This window comes from Neovison vison, chromosome 2 (assembly GCF_020171115.1).
Source record: "Neovison vison isolate M4711 chromosome 2, ASM_NN_V1, whole genome shotgun sequence".
Lineage (NCBI taxonomy): Eukaryota > Metazoa > Chordata > Mammalia > Carnivora > Mustelidae > Neogale > Neogale vison.
Genome location: NC_058092.1, coordinates 187720454 through 187737494, shown reverse-complemented (window position 1 = coordinate 187737494; position 17041 = coordinate 187720454). Strand labels below are relative to the sequence as shown.

The 17041-nt window shown below is 38.5% G+C and overlaps 1 protein-coding gene across 2 annotated transcripts in view; it reads right to left on the bottom strand.

The window, feature by feature from the left end:
- VCL (vinculin) overlaps positions 1-17041 on the bottom strand; it is a 117417-nt gene that overhangs the window by 78596 nt on the left and 21780 nt on the right. The window lies entirely within an intron of this gene.

Below are 17041 nucleotides of genomic sequence, written 5' to 3'. Positions count from 1 at the left end.
ACTGGAACTGAAGAAATATGAAGAAATTATGATGCTGAAACTAGAAACCAAACATACAAAAATACACAACTTCACCAGTCATCTAATAAATTCAAAGTAAAACAACATGATTTTTCCCCTAATTATAGAACAACTATAAAAAAATAATATATAATGCTGAATTCTACAATGGAATAGTTTTATACCTTTCTGGTGGAATTATAAACTGGCATAATCTCTTTGGAAAAGCATTTGCTGGTATGAATTAAGAAATAAAAAAATATCTAGGAATTCCCCTATAAGCAATAACACCAAATGTGGTAATAACAATATTTACAAAAATATTCATGATCATGTTAGTTATAAAAGCTGAAATGTTTTTAAACAATTACCCCAACAATGAGGAACAGTTAAGCAAATTAAGATCTATCTTTAGGTAGTGTACTATAGGGCTATTAAAACAATGGTTATAGGGACGCCTGGGTGGCGCAGTTGGTTAAACGACTGCCTCCAGCTCAGGGCGTGATCCTGGAGTCCCGGGATCGAGTCCCACATCAGGCTCCCAGCTCCATGGGGAGTCTGCTTCTCCCTCTGACCTTCTCCTCGCTCATGCTCTCTCTCACTGTCTCCCTCTCTCAAATAAATAAAATAAAATCTTAAAAAAAAAAAACAATGGTTATAAAGACTCAACACTACAGGAAGATGTTTATGACATTTTATTTCATTTAAAAGTTATAAAAATAATAAATACAGAATGATTAAAACAAACCAAAAAAATCTATATGCATGAAGTAAAACACTGAAAAAATACAAAACAAAATATTAACAGTGGTTATAATGATGCTTAGGAAATTCTGTACCTGTATATCCTATATTCTAATTTTCTGAAATGAGAAGATACAATTTTTATAATTTAAAAAGTAATATTAAAACATTACTTTAGGTTATTTAGATGCAATTATTTTCCATCTAATAGCTGTAGTAATTACATCATTTCATATAAATCTTCTAAACAGTAATAGCTAAAAATATAAAAATATATCAAAATACTAAAAGTTACACTACCCAGATTTTGTTTATGTGCAGATACACTTATTATACCACAAATAATACATATACTCACTTTCTTCACGATTATTCATATGTAGGGCTTGGATGTCAATTTTTCTTTCACTACAGTTATATCATATATCACAAAGTACTCTTAAAAGAGGTTATACTTGAATATAGTGAATGAGGAAATTCACTCATTTTATCAATATAAAGCTAGGTAAAAGTGCTAAATCACAAGTATAGACCATAGTATAATGCAGAAATCTGAAAATTTTTTAAATCCGGAATGGAAAGTATCTCCATCCTACTATTTAACCATTTAACTTTCCATTGAGTTTAAAGAAGAAAAATGAGTAAGAAAAATCCCTAAGTGCACAGTAAATCAGCTAAAGAAAAATAATACAATAAACTATTCTCCCAGAATACAAGTCATGCATAAGTTAATGAATACAAGTTTTTTTTCTCTCAAGTTAAAAGCTCAGAAAAAAGCAAAACACATATACCACTGTGTAATAGCCAGTACTTTTGGAGACAATAGGCTGTCTGTATCATAATAAAAGCCTTTCAAATCAGCAGCTGGTTCTCTAGAGTTTCTCAGATCAAAACATGACAGAATATTTCCAGATGTATTGTTCACTATATTTTGCAACTAAAATCAACCATTCAAAAAGCTGTGGGCCATGATCTCCCAAAGTAAAAAATGAAGTTCAGCAAAAAAGTCACTGGTTCATACTAAGTATAAAGGGCCTAAAAGGACATTCACATTTAGACACATGGAGATTTCTTTTATTTGACACACACATAGACAGAGAGAACAAGGGAGGAAGAGGAGTGAGTTCCTCTTATATCTCCTTTAAGAAGCATTCGGTTATTCAGCATTATTAAACATCAACTGAGTACAGTTATGTAAGCCAGGCACTGTTCTATCACTGTTCTAGGTATAGCAGGGAGTAAAAATAAGTCTCCTGCCCTCATGGAACTTAAATTCCAGTAGTAGCTAAATAAATAAAGTAAATAAATAAACCAACAAAATCATCCCAGATAAGAGCAATGCCATAGAGAGTAGGGGGTAGGAGTAGAGAGAGCCTACTTCAGAAAGAGTAGATAAAGAAGGTACCTCTCTGAGGAAGTAACACTGGAGTTGAGGCCCTGAAGCTGAGATGAAACCATTCACGCCAGAGCTGGGAAAGAACCCTCCAGAGGTAGAAACAAGGAAATGACCCTAGGGCAGGACAGTCTGAGTATATTCAAGGATGTGGAACGAGGCCAGAGTGGCTAAAGCTCAGTGAGGGGAAAAGGTGTGGGGACAGGGTTGGAAAAGAAGGTTGGATAAGAAGGTTGGTAAGAAGATAATAAGTTGGATAAGAAGGCAAGTACCAGATCACAAAAAGCCCTTTAAGTAAAGTTAAAATCTGTGGAATCTTTTCTAAACACAGTAAGAAGCAGGAGTACTAAACAGGAGATTGACATGATCTGACTTTTTTTTTAAAAAGTCATTCTGCCTGTTATGTGGCAAAGGGATCTTAGCGGGCAAGGGAAGGCATGGTGACCAGTTAGGAGGCTACTGCAGTCATCCAGGGGAGAGAGGGCAGTGCCTTAAAACAAGACATAAAAGTGGAAATGGAGAATTCATTCTTTTGGAGGAAGAAGTAATAGGATGTGCACTTAGACTGGGAGGTACAGTGGAAGGGGAATAGATTGAGGGGGGAAAAAGTCAGGAATGACTTCTAGATCAATTAAATGAAAAGTCTTTGAAGGCGGCAATACTAGAAGACTGATAGACTGCTACAATTTATTACCAAAAAATAAAACAGGGGCGCCTGGGTGGCTCATTTGGTTAAGCGACTGCCTTCGGCTGAGGTCATGATCCTAGAGTCCTGGGATCGAGTCCGACATCAAGCTCCCCGCTCAGCAGGAAGTCTGCTTCTCCCGCTGACCTCTCTCCTCTCATCTCTCTCTCTTTCACTATCTCTCTCTACCTCTCAAATAAATAAATGAAATATTTTAAAAATAAATAAATAAAACACTCATGAGTAAACCAAAAAAACCCATTAAAACATTTTTGCAAATAGCCTATATTCTGACCCCAGGGGAGGTATTTACTAAAGAATATTTAATTATTTTATGTCTCTATTTTTAAGGGTAGGGGTAGGTGGGGAAAGAAAAATAGATACTAAAAATTTACCCAGAGGCGGGCACCTGGGTGGATCAGTCAGTTATGCATCTGCCTTGGGCTCAGGTCATGATTTCAGGCTCCTGGAACTGAGAGCCCCAAGTAGGACTCCCTGCTTAGCAGGGAGTCCTGCTTGTCCCTCCCCCTTTTCTCGAATAAATAAATAAAATCTTTTTTAAAAATGTTCAAGGCCACTTATCCAGAAGCTATTTTTAAGTATTTAAGTGACAGACACTAAATTTGATTCACTGTTCTAAGCTGCATTCATATTGTGGTGATATCCACAATCACTCCAATCTTCATACACTCAGTCCAGAATTAAGTTAGGGACAATGAATACATGATCCCATTTTTAAGGCACAATACATAAAGCATGACTATGTAGAATGAATGCCATTTCCCTTGAGGAATTGAGTTTTAGCAATGCTGTCCAATGCAAACTTTAAGACAGAAATGTTCTATTTAAATTATCTTACCCAATACAGTAACCATTAGCCACATGTGGCTATTGAGCATTTGAAATATGGCTAGTGCACCTGAAGAACTAAGTTATTACTTTTAATTCAATTTTAATTAATTTTAATTTTTATAATTAAGATTTTTTTTTCTCATAGCATTTTAGATTCAGAACAAAATTGAGGGGAAGGTGCAGAGATTTCCCAAACATTCCCTGCTCCATACAATAACAGCCTACCCCATGAACAACCCCTGCCAGAGAAGTACATTTGTACTAGCAATAAACCTACCACTGACTACATCATAATCACCCAAAATGCATAGTTTACATGACCGTTCATTTGGTATGGTACATTCTATGGGTTTGACAAATCCACAAGAACATGTATCCATCATTATGGTATCCAAAAAGAGCCATGCCAATAATCCCTGTGCTCTGACTATTCATGCCTCCCAGCCCCCAGATCCCTGGCAACCACTGCTTTTTTCACTGTCTCCACAGTTTCGCCTTTCCCAGAATGTCATATAGTCAGAATATCCAGTATGTATACCTTACAGATCAACTTCTTTCAATTAATTGTAATTTAAATTGCCACATGTGGCTAGTAGCTACTATATTGCATAAGTCAGGTCTGTGGGACTTTCACTGTCTCCTAAAACTGGCCTTCCTGCCTCCAGACTTCCTTCTTCTTCTTCTTCTTCTTTTTTTTTTTTAATTTTATTTATTTATTTGACAGACAGAGATCACAAGTAGGCAGAGGCAGGCAGAGAGAGAGGGGAAGCAGGCTCCCTGGTTAGCAGAGAACCCAATGTGGGACTCGATCCCAGGATCCTGGGATCATGACCTGAGCTGAAGGCAGAGGCCTAACCCACTGAGACACCCAGGCACCCAGACTTCCTTCTTCTAATTCACTCTTCACACAGCTCCTAGATAAACTTTCATTTCTACCTTTGTTATGTATTCTCTTCACAGAAGAAAGGAGCTGGGCCTGGAAAGGCAGAGGTTGCCAGATGGAGAAGAGAAGGATCAGACAGACTAAGCAGAAAGGAGAAAACAAGCAAAGGCTCAGAAGTGTTTGAGCACGTGGTTGACTAGACAGGAAAAACAGGCTGTTTGCGCCTCAGCAAATGAAATGAGGCTAGAAAGGAAAGCTCCACAATCACCCTGGGAAGGTTTTTGTATACCAAGCAAAGGCAGAGAAGATTATGTAACTTAACCTGCCTATTTATTCAAAGGTTGTCATTCTTTTTTCTAGATCTTTCCAAATCAAGTGTTCTATCACTAAAGGATCAATTCAAGAAATTCCAAAGAAGCCAGTTCCTGAAGATATGCAGGACCAGAAAGACATCTTTTGTTTGTGATCAACTGGCAATTCTGTCTAGGAAAGCCAAGACAAAACTGGACATTTTTAAGCCATCACCAGGAAATGACAGGAAATGCACTTTTCTCCTCCTTCCCCACACTATCTAAAGAGAAATAGTTTTTTCAGCACCCATTTTTTTCAAATAAAAAGAGCAGAACAATTAAGAAGGGGATTAATTCACAAAATGCTCTTTGTTAACTAGCAGGAATCTTCATGGCTTCAGAAAAACATATTCCTGGAGTTCAGCCTTAGAATGGGGAAGCGTATGATTCATAATACAGACTAAACTTTGCAAACAAGCAGGTCAGTAAGATTTTATGTATTTATTTTAAAGACAGAGAGGCAGACAGAACATAAGCAGGGGGAAGAGCAGAGGGAGAGGGACCAAGAAGACTCTGCACTGAGCACAGAGCCTGACCCGGGGCTCAACCCCATGACCTGAGATCACAGCCCTGAGATCATGACCCTGAGAACTGAAATCAAGAGTCCCAGGCCTAACCAACTGAACCACCCAGACTCCCTTGGTCAGGAATAATCTTAACAAAAGCTTCTCAAACCTGTACTGCACCAGTCACCCATACACTTGACTAGTGCAAGACAAATGTTTTTGTTACACACATATAAGAACACATTTGGTGATTTGGTTTCCAGTTCCAGCTTGGCTAATATTGTAATGTGACCTCAAATATATCATGTTAATTACTCATATATTTCTTCTAAGCTATGTGATCTCTTTAGGTATCTCCTTACTTGTCTACTGTAGGATGGCCAAACTCCCTTTTAACTCCGACAAAGGAAATTTACCTTTATCTTTTCTACCTTAAGTCCTCATTAAGACCTCAAATTCTTGGGGCACCTGGGTGGCTCAGTGGGTTAAACCGCTGCCTTTGGCTCAGGTCATGATCTCAGGGTCCTGGGATGGAGCCCCGCATCGGGCTCTCCATTCAGCAGGGAGTCTGCTTCCTCCTCTCTCTCTGCCTGCCTCTCTGCCTGCTTGTCATCTCTCTCTGTCAAATAAATAAATAAAATTTAAAAAAAAAAAGACCTCAAATTCTTTTTAGGAACAAGGCAAGGTATGGAATGATTAACGAATGCAAAATTTAAAAGCTCTCACTGCCTATATATTTTATCTATACACTTTACGATTGTGAGTAAAAGGAGATGCCAGAATTTCTAACCTTAAATCTTATTATAAAGACCCATAGTTAAAGGGTTAAAAAAAAAAAAGGCAAAGAAAAGAATGACAAATAGTCTTAGTTATAGTTTAAGTTCTCAGCAGGTTTTCTAGATCAGCATTTAAAAACAACCCTTTCGAAGTAATCTAACTTTACAATAAATACATTTTATTACTTCCAAGCTTTATTCCATTGCTGAAATTAAGATCTGTTGGTTCTATTCTCTGCTAAAACGATTTCTCTTTTAATTTTTTTCTTCAGAGAATTGCCTCTAACTCTTGAGGCCCAATTCCGCTCTATTCAACCAACATAAGTGCCAACTATGTGTCCCCTAGGTTGTGGGAAGAGAATGAGATAAGAAATAAAGCATCCTTAGACAGATAAACTGAAATAATGGTAGTGAATGAGTAAGAGGCCTAGGGGCAATTTTTACGGGGCTTGGCAGGAAGCCCTGTTTCTTTTGAAGAGCTCTTACTTTGTTCAGTAGTTAATTTAAATATCTTTTGTTCAATATGTGACTTTAGTTCAAAATTCCTTGTGAGAGGCCTTTTGTCTTCTACTGTTGTTATTATTACTCCTTTCATCACAGTCTACTCAATTTAGTTCAGTAATGTAGAGAGATTTGGTTTCTTTCCAGCAAAAAGAAAAAAAAAAAAAAAAGAGCTTGGCTGGTTCAAGTCATTACCCAGACTAAAAAAAATATGTTAATGCAGATGTCGCCCTTAGCTAAACTAAGAAAACAGGAAGACAAAACACATCACGGAGGACTTGGGTTACAGATTTGTACAGTATAAGTGTATAGAACAGAGAACACCTATAGAACATCACATTTAAAGGAAGCAGGGAGATGGTAATCAACACAACTTTCTAATGTATTTGGACAAGAAGATGCAAATGATGAAAATGTAAGCCTAATGTACAGTTAAAGTTATAGTAGGCCAACTATGGAGCTAAATGATGGAAACCAACTGATTGGGACCTGACAAGGGAATGTGCATCCTTCTGCCTATACTTAGTTTGGTAGGGCGCCTAGGTGGCTCAGTGGGTTAAGCCTCTGCCTTAAGGTCAGGTCATGATCTCAGGGTCTTAGGATCAAGCCCCAAATCGGGCTCTCTGCTCAGCAGGGAGCCTGCTTCCCCCTTTCTCTCTGCCTGCCTCTCTGTCTGCCTACTTGTGATCTCTGTCAAATAAATAAATAAAATCTTAAAAAAAAAAAAAAGTCTTATACTTTGTTTGGTTCAAATCACTGTTTCTACAGTGTAAGCAATAGGCTGATCAATCCATTATACTGAATGGCTATTATGATACACAGCTGTGTCCAGTACCACATCTGGGTAATACAAGGACAATGATAACATACGTGCCCACCATCAGCAACATTTTTGGTTGTTTTCCTGCAGTGGGGATGGACTTGGAATTCATCCACCCTCACGGTACCTTTTGCATCATTCACAGATGATATACTACAGTTGGGTATTTAAAAAGCTGTATATCCAGAAAAACTAGGACTCTCTAACCTACTCTGGTTTCCAACTCACTCACTTACTCAAGAACTTATTGAGTACTTCCTATGTGGCAGGAACAACACTGTGTACAACACTGTGTGTGACGGCAATACAAAAATAAATGAGACTCAGTCCTTGCCTTTCAGAGACAGACAAGACAAATGCTTAAACAAATCATTGTAACGCAGTGTAATGTGTCCTCTAATAGAGTTACATCCAAGCTTCAGCTCTGTGTCAGTGAGGCAGGAGAGTTTTCACAGACGAAAAGAAACTCTAGAAAGGCGGGTAAGAGTTCTCCAAGAGTTATAGAATTTGGGGAAGAAAGGATAGCTTCCCAGTATGGCCAGTTCGGGGAACACAGATCCACAGGGAGGAAGTATAGAGAGGATGAGAAGTTGGAGAGGCAGTAAGGGACATTAGGGAGGGCTGACAAGGATTTAGACTTTATTCTGTAAGCAGTGGGAAATTATTTAATAGTTCTAAGCAAAAGACATTATTAGGTTTCCATCTCAATAAGAGAAATACAGCAGCGGGACGCCTGGGTGGCTCGGTTGGTTGAGCAGCTGCCTTCGGCTCAGGTCATGATCCCAGCGTCCTGGGATCGAGTCCCACATCGGGCTCCTTGCTCAGCAGGGAGCCTGCTTCTCCCTCTGCCTCTGCCTGCCATTCTGTCTGCCTGTGCTCGCTCTCTCCCTCTCTCTCTCTGATAAATAAATATAATCTTTTAAAAAAAAAAAAAAGATAAATACAGCAGCAAAAATGAACCAAATATTTTTAAAAAACTACAATGACAAGTTGATGCATTAGTTCATTTATTTGATCAAATATTTATATAACATGCAATGTCCTGGTATTATAGACAGTAGTGAAGAAAAGACATGTGGTCCCTGACCTCGCAGAGCTTAGAGTCTTTGTGAAAGATAAACTACAGATGAGCTAGGGTACAGATGGATACGAGGGCAGCCTTAAGAGGTGCACCTACATGACACTCCAGGTGGAGAGTAAGGGAGAAATTTAGAATGACTCTCAGCCTCCTGACTCAAATAGACTTGGGAGTAGAGATAATATAGTAAAAGCAAACCACATCTGAGAGGAAAACTCATTAGGACCCACGGGGTGTTTAGATGGAGATAAGCAAATGTTCCATAAGCAACTGAAGAGATGGTTCCTCCGTTGACTAGCCTGGGCTGAAGAAACAGACTGCAGCTGGTGGAAGAGTAAGTTGGTGAAAAGAGCTGAGAAGGAAATGTCTGAGAGCCATGTGCAAGGAATGGCAGAACGATGCCATGAAAGCCAAAGGAATCGAGTTTCAAGGATGTGAGAGACAAGTCATTAGTGTCAACTGCCAGAGTTAATGGTTTCTGGTATAATCAGAGAGTTGTGCAACCATCACCACAATCAATTCTTGAATATTTTCATCACCCCTTCAAGAAACCCATTAGAAGTCACTCCTTTCATTTATCCCCAATCCTTCTCCAACCCCATCTAGCTGTAGGCAATCAGTAATTTACTTTCTGTCTCTACAGATTTGCCTATCTTTGATACGAATGAAATCACACAATATATGACCTTTAGTAACTGGCTTCTTTCTTGTTGGAGTATGTATCAGTACTTCGTTTTTATTGACAAATAATTGCTTTTTATTAACAAATGTGGCTATACCACGTTTTGCTTATCATTCATCAATTGGTGGACATTTGGATGATTTCCACTTTTTGGCTCTTATGAATAAAGCTGCTATGAACATTAGTGTACATGTTTTTTTTGTGGATGTTTGTTTTCATTTCTCTTGGATATATCTAGGGAGAGAACTGCTGGATCACATGGTAACTCTATGTTTAAACTCTTGAGGAATTGTCAGAATGTCGTCCAAAGAGGCAGTACCATCGAACATTCCCACCAGCAACAGTAATGTGTGAGGGTTCCAATTTCTCCACATCCTCAGCAATATTATTATCTGTCTTTTTTGTCATAGCCATCCTAGTGCAGTGATGTCTCAATGTGGTTTTGATTTGAATATCCCTGATGGCTAATGATATTGAACATCTTCCTATGTGCCTATTAACCATTTGTATACCTTCTTCAGAAAAATGTTTATTTAGATCCTTTGCCCATACCTTATAAACAATTTTAGTTCTGTGTCTTTTGCAAATACTTTCTCCCAGTCTGTGAATTGTCTTCACTCTCCTGAGGGTGTCTTCTATAGCACAAAATTTTTAATTTTGATGAAATTCAACTTACCTTTTTTTTTGGTGGCTTGTGCTTTTAGTTTAATATCTGAGAAGGCTTTGCATAACCAAGGTCATGAATATCTACTCCTATATTTTATTCTAAGAATTTTATAGCTCTTACATTTTTAGGTCCACAGTCCATTTGAAGTTTATTTTTATGTATGCTGTAAGGAAAGGGTTACTATTTTGTTTAAATAAGAGAAAATCAAGCATGTTGATAGGCTGAAAGAAAGGAAGCAGGAAACAAGGCACTGATTATGAAGCAAGGTCTCTGAAGACGCAGGGAAAGAACCTGGAGAACAAGTAGAGAGACTAACATTTACCAGGAAGAAATCACTTCTTCCTTGGAGACAAGAGGGATGGTGAGGTAAATGAGTAAAACAAAGATATTAACTGTGCTGTGGGGTCTATGAGCTGTGTATCTTCTTAGGAATTTACAAAACACTAATTTAAGGATCTAACGTAATCTTCAGTCAGGAAATGTTTAATTTTATTTAATCCACCACTTTCCAAATTCTTTATTTCTTTTTCTTTTTAAGATTTATTTATTTACTTATTTGACAGACAAAGATCACAAGGAGGCAGAGAGAGGAGGAAGAAGGCTCCCTGCTGAGAGCCAAACGCAATGCAGGGCTTGATCTCAGGAAACCTGGCATCATGACCTGAGCTGAAGGCAGAGGCTTTAACCCGCTGAGCCACCCAGGTACCCTATTTCTTAATACCTACTAACCTGTGATGGAATTTGGATTTGTAGGATATACTTAGGGAGACAGTGATCTAGACCACGAGTTACAAGCTAGTAGCCTTTGTGCAGAATTTGGACCAAGGGTAATTTTTGTTTTGGCCACATTTTTTTTTTTTTTGAAATCAAGAAATTTCATAAGGATAAAAATTCCTGATGTCTCTCGAAATATCAAAAGATTTGGCCATATCAGATCACATTTCAGAAAAAAAAAAAAAAAATTTGCTAGGACCCAAATGTCCCCTATAGGATGTATACTCTCTGTATCCTTCCCTATAATCTTAACATCCAGACCTTTTCACTCATTTATATCACTTCCTGGTCCCTGTGGGTCTTTGGGTTTATCATTTCTACACTAGGCAAACCTCTCAGTGTCTATACAGAGTGAAAATTCCTGAAGCCACTCTTAGAAATTCCTCATCCCAAGTCCTCTAAATATTTTCTCTTATATAAGTGCTCTTCTCGTGAGAGCTATGAGAGAAAGACCAAGAGATGCATTTACATCAGGAATGACATAATGGCAGTGTATGGGCCAGGTGCAATCCACAGACCTGTTTCGTTTGACCTGCACAGTGTTTTAAATGAAAACTTCACATTAAAAAGAAATATAGGGGTACCTGGGAGGCTCAGTCAGTTAAGCATATGCCTGCAAGTCAGGTCATGATCCCAGGGTCCTGGGATGGAGCCCCAGGACCAGTCCAGATCCCTGCTCAGCAGGGAGCCTGCTTCTCCCTCTCCTCCCAGCTTGTCCTCTCTCTCACTATTTCTGTCACTATCTCTATCTTTCTCTCTCAAGTATATAAATAAAATCTTTAAAAAAATAAAAAGAAATACAGATTTCTAAATTTTATTGGTTATCAGGAAGATCCAGTAACACGAGGCTCTGTTTCCATATGGTAACAATAAGCTGGAGATAAAAGCAGTTTTCTCCAATCTTGTATTTTTCTTCAGGTCTTGTATTTTTCAGTTTACCACAGTCTCTGCCACTCCCCAGTGTCCTCTCGCTGGTCTGATTTACACATTTACCTATCTGGCTGTGTAGGCATCTGAGTTAGTACCACCTAATTTAACAAAACATTCGGTTCTTAATTAGCATAATACATGAGGCAAGATTCCCAACATCATGAGTGTCATGGGAAATTCTAGCTATCTCCTTAATGAAATACCCCACTCTCCCCCCCCCCCAAAAAAAAAGGACTAGAAGGAAACACAACACAGAAAGTAGAATTTCAGATAATCTCTATTTTCTTCTTAATCTTTTTCTGTACTTTCCAGATTTTTAAAAATAGACTATGGGGGTGCCTGGGTAGCACAGTCAGTTGAGTGGCTGACTCTTAGCTTCGGATAGGGTTGTGAGATCAAGCCCTGCAACAGGCACACTCCACCTATAGTCTTCTCTCTTCCTCTCCCTCTCTAAAATAAATCTTTTTTCCCTTCTCTCCTCCCACTCGTGGTTGCTTTCTCTCTCTCCCTCTCTAAAATAAATCTTTTTTCAAAATGACTACACAATGCTTTCATAATCAGAAAAATATAAACTAAATTTCTAAAATGGGTCAACAATATTCTTGGTAAGTAACAATCTATAAAGTAATAAGAAATCACCAGTGCCCAAAAGGTTCAATTTTTGACCAACTGCCAAAAACTGAATTTACATGTGTATCAATGATAACACAATCCCGTGAGATAAACAGTAGATGAACCACGTCAGTGGCAAGCTCTAGTGTCAAGCAAGCTTATTTGTTGCAACATACTTTCCTTAGATCTAGTGTTAAGTTGCCTTGGCAGCAGCTGTTAATTGTAACCCAACATAAGATTGACTGTATCAATTAAGACTAGATAAATGTTAGCAGGGCAGCCTGCTCACCAGATTCCTATTTATGGAGATGCTACAGGCAGGCTTCCAATTTGCAAATACCATACTTCGTTCTCTCCCTCAACTCCAGATTCTTCTGTATACTTCACAATTACTTACACTTGTGCTCTGGATGGCCACTAATTTAATAATAAACCATGTCATCAGCACTGGGAACTTCTTCTCAACACCACTTTCTCTCACGCCCTCTCAAGTGACAAAATATGCTCTTCCATTTCACAGAAAATTTCAGAGTTAAAAAGAATCTGGGGGGCACCTCTGTGGCTCAGTCAGTTAAGCGTCTGCCTTCAGCTCAGTTCATGATCCTAGGGTGCTGGGATCAAACCTGGTGTTAGGCTGTCTGCTCAGTGGAGACTCTGCTTCTCCCTCTCACTCTCCCTCTGTGCTCTCTCTCAAATAAATAAAATCTTAAAAAAAAAAAAAATGTGGCAGTCTAATCCAAATACATCACACAAGAAAGGAGGCTCAAAGAGTTAAGTTCTCTAAGACAGTTGCAGAACTTAAATGTGAATACAAGACTCTTAACTCCATTTCCCATGTTTTTAGGTACTTCCTAACTTGTGAGCAAGACATTAAATGACAAATATTCCCACACCCATTTCCAGCATACCAAATCCTACTTAAAGCGATTTCTATTTTGTTTTGAAACGTACAGAAGCAAATACTACATCACACAAAGTTTCACCTATTCTTACCCTTTAGTCCTACATTTAGGAAAAGGAAAGTAAGCAATAATTATGGGAAAATAAAAGGGTTGTTTTTCATTCGATCTGCTTTAGTTTTTCTAATCTTTTTAGTTATTAAAAAGATTACTTAAACAAGAACTCAGTAGTAGTCACACTAGTCTTATAATTAAATAACTATTGCAATAGTCATAAATACTGGTGGGGAGGAAAATATCATCCCATGACCTGAATGTAATCTTCAGCAGATGCTTCATGTAAAGAACAAATTCCACTGGGGTCAGGTCTAGATTGTTCTTTTCTCATAGCCTTGATACACAGTGACAGACAAAGTGCTCAAAAAAATAGTGCCAACTAGGGACTCGAGTAGCTCAGTCTGTTAAGTGACCAATTCTTGATTTTGGCTCAGGTCACAATCTCGGTGTCCTAGGATCCAGCCCTGGATCTGGCTCCACGCTTCTCAAGGAGTCTGCTTGTCCCTTTCCCTCTCCCTCTGTCCCCCACCAACAATGTGCAGGCATGTACAATCTCTATCTCTTGCTCTCTCTCAAATAAATAAAATATTTAAAAAAAATAAAAATTGCCAACAAAAACAAAACAAAACTAACATTTAATTCTACCATTCTATTCATATCTGCCCACATATACTCTTTACTCCATTCTAATTCATTCTATTTCTGCACAATTAACTCAGGAAGATCTACATTCTTTTCTTTTCTTTTCTTTTCTTTTTGAAGGTCAAGAAAGCTTTATTTCCTACATTCTTTTATTTTCATTCAATCCTCAATACACTTACAAACTAATCCTCTATTAAAGTGACTAGCAGGCTCCTTTAAAAAAAAAAATCATGGATGAAATCACACAAAAAAGAAAGCTAACTATTGCCAAGGAAAATTAGGTCGACTCTACCACCTGTCCTATATGCCTCATACACAATTATAAGGAAATAATGCATAAGAATGTGCTTTGTACATCATCAAAGTGTTATCAAATATAGCTGTCTCTGAGCTATAAATGTTTAGTCTCTCAAAGCATCCCAGAGGCCCCACCAGCATCAAAACAGTCTCCATTTTCTTCTTACTGCTCTCTAACCAAATCTGCTTTTCTCAAAGAACTACTGTTCCACAGAATTTAAAATATACATTTTTTTTGTTTTTTCTGCCTTAACAGCCAGAATTGCAAATGCATTTTTTCCTAACAGTTTTAGTTCACAAATATGCAGAATTTCAATAACAATGTAGCTTTTCCAGAGAAGTCTGGGTATGTAGCTACCATTTGTAACTTTGTCCCTATGGAAAAATAACTCCAAACCAATTTGTAGATAAATTCTCAAAATGCAACCCATTTTTACGTAGGGAAAACTGGGGACCTACTGGAAGGTAACATGGGGCTGCTGTGGGAAAGGTACTGGGGCTTTGGAATGAATCTCTCCTCCTCCTCTGCTATTATTAATACTGTCCTTGGGCAAGTAACTTAATCTCTTCGAGTCTCAATCTCCTAACCAGTAAAACGGGAAAAGCAAAATCTCTCTCAGAGCTAAAGAATGTAATACATATGTAAATATACTTAATACATATGTATCTTCCAAAGCCTGGAAGATAACAGGTACCAAATAAATATTAGTCCCTTTCTTCCCCTCTGCTTTTGTGGTATTCATTTGTGACTTCTGTTTTCTCTTTTAAAAATTTTTTTGTGGGGCACCTGGGTGGCTCAGTGGGTTAAGCCTCTGCCTTCGGCTCAGGTCATGATCTCATGGTCCTGGGATCAAGCCCCACATTGGTCTCTCTGCTCAGCAGGGAACCTGCTTCCTCCTCTTCTCTCTCTCTGCCTGCCTCTCTGCCTACTTGTGGTATCTATCAAATAAATAAATAAAATCTTTAAAAAGTTTTTTTTTTTTTTAACTGAGCACATGCTGTAAGTTAGGAGCTCTTCATTACCTCACTAAATCTTTATAACAACAACCCTATGAGTTAGGTACCTTTTATGATCTAGTTTTACAGATGATGAACAGAGGCACAGAGAGGTTCCTTGATTTGTCTAAAATTACTTGATGGTGTGGACTTCAGCATATACATTCTCTAATTCTAAACCACTCTACTGTGTGTGTGTGTGTGTGTGTGTGTGTGTGTGTGTGTTTTAATGAGGGAGAGGGATCCAATGATGTGTAATGCTTCCCATTGTTATATTGCATGATTCTATAACTCTACGAAGCTATCAGTTGGCAAGGACAAGAAAACCTTCAGGCTCACAACGGGCAAATATAAACCATCAGGCTGCAGTCTAATCAGCCCATACCCAATTGTTCTGGTTTCCCTTCCCAAAAGCTGGAAGGTTTCCACAGGCAGGATGGGTTAGACTCACTAGGCTGCAGCCGCTTCTGCTCTGTAACTGTTATTGGCTTAGAAACCATCAACTGAGTCAACCTGGCCTCCATTCATTTTTAAAATTGAGCCAGGACTAACAAATAACATAGCTTTTTACCTTTTTTTTTAAAGACTGGTTTATTTATTTATTTAGAGAGTGCACAAGAGTGGGGAAAGGAGTAGAGGGGAAGAGGAGCAGGGGGGATAAATGGGCAGAGGGACAAGGATAAAATCTCAGGCTCTGCACTGAGCACAGAGCCCGATGAGGGGCTCAATGTCACAATCCTGAGACCACAACCTGAGCCGAAATCAAGAGTTAGACACCAGGGGCACCTGGGTGGCTCAGTGAGGTAAGCCTCTGCCTCCGGCTCAGGTCATGATCTCAGGGTCCTGGGATTGAGCCCCACATTGGGCTTTCTCTTCAGCAGGGAGCCTGCTTCTCCCTCTCTTTCTGCCTACTTGTGATCTCTCTCTCTGTCATATAAGTAAATAAAATCTTTAAAAAAAAAAAAAAGAGAGACACCAAACCACCTGAGCCACCCAGGTGCCCCGCTTTTCATTTTTCTTTTTTTTTTTTTTTTTAATTACAGGTGTGGTCAAAATTTGAGATAGTTTAAAAAAAATTAAAAATTTAAAAATTAAAATTTTAAAAAATATAATAAAATTTTTAAAAATTGAAATAGTAATCCAATGGCAAAAGTCTTTAAGTCTCTTTACTCATGTTGGGAGCCATCCTGCTTGCTAACTGGAGATCATTCAGAGTCACTTTTACAGTTTAGTAATTAAATTTGGCTCCAGACTGTAATAGACACTCTGACCCATTAAAGTAGGACCAGAAGCAAAATTACTCTATTTCTCCACTCAAGCCACAAACACATTTCTCACAAACAGCCAAAACTGGAAATCCAATGTTTCAGAGCATTCACAAGGCAAATGGTTAAGGCTACCGATTTAAAACGCCCATAGAGGGGCACCTGGGTGGCTCAGTGGGTTAAGCCTCTGCCTTCAGCTCTGGTCGTGATCTCAAGGTCCTGGGATCGAGCCCCACATCAGGCTCTCTGCACAGCAGGGAGCCTGCTTCTCCCTCTCTCTCTGCCTGCTTCTCTGCCTACTTGTGATCTCTTTAAAAAAAAAAAAAAAAATGCCCATAGAAAAGACCTGTTTATTGGTATCCACACTAAACAAAAGCCTGTAGGCTTTTGTTTTTCATGTTTTTACCTCTTCTTCTCAATGACTACAAACATAGTCAGTGTGACTACATATGGGCTGAGCAGGACTGAATTCTAAACTAACTGAAAAGTGAAATAAGAGCACAGACCAAACTGGCCAAGATGTACAGACAGAAAAAAAGTTGTCAACCAGCCCCAGTAATAGTGTTTGTGCCTCTGGCAGACTGTATTTCATCACTGCTCCTCATACAACATGAATAGATTAGACACAGCCT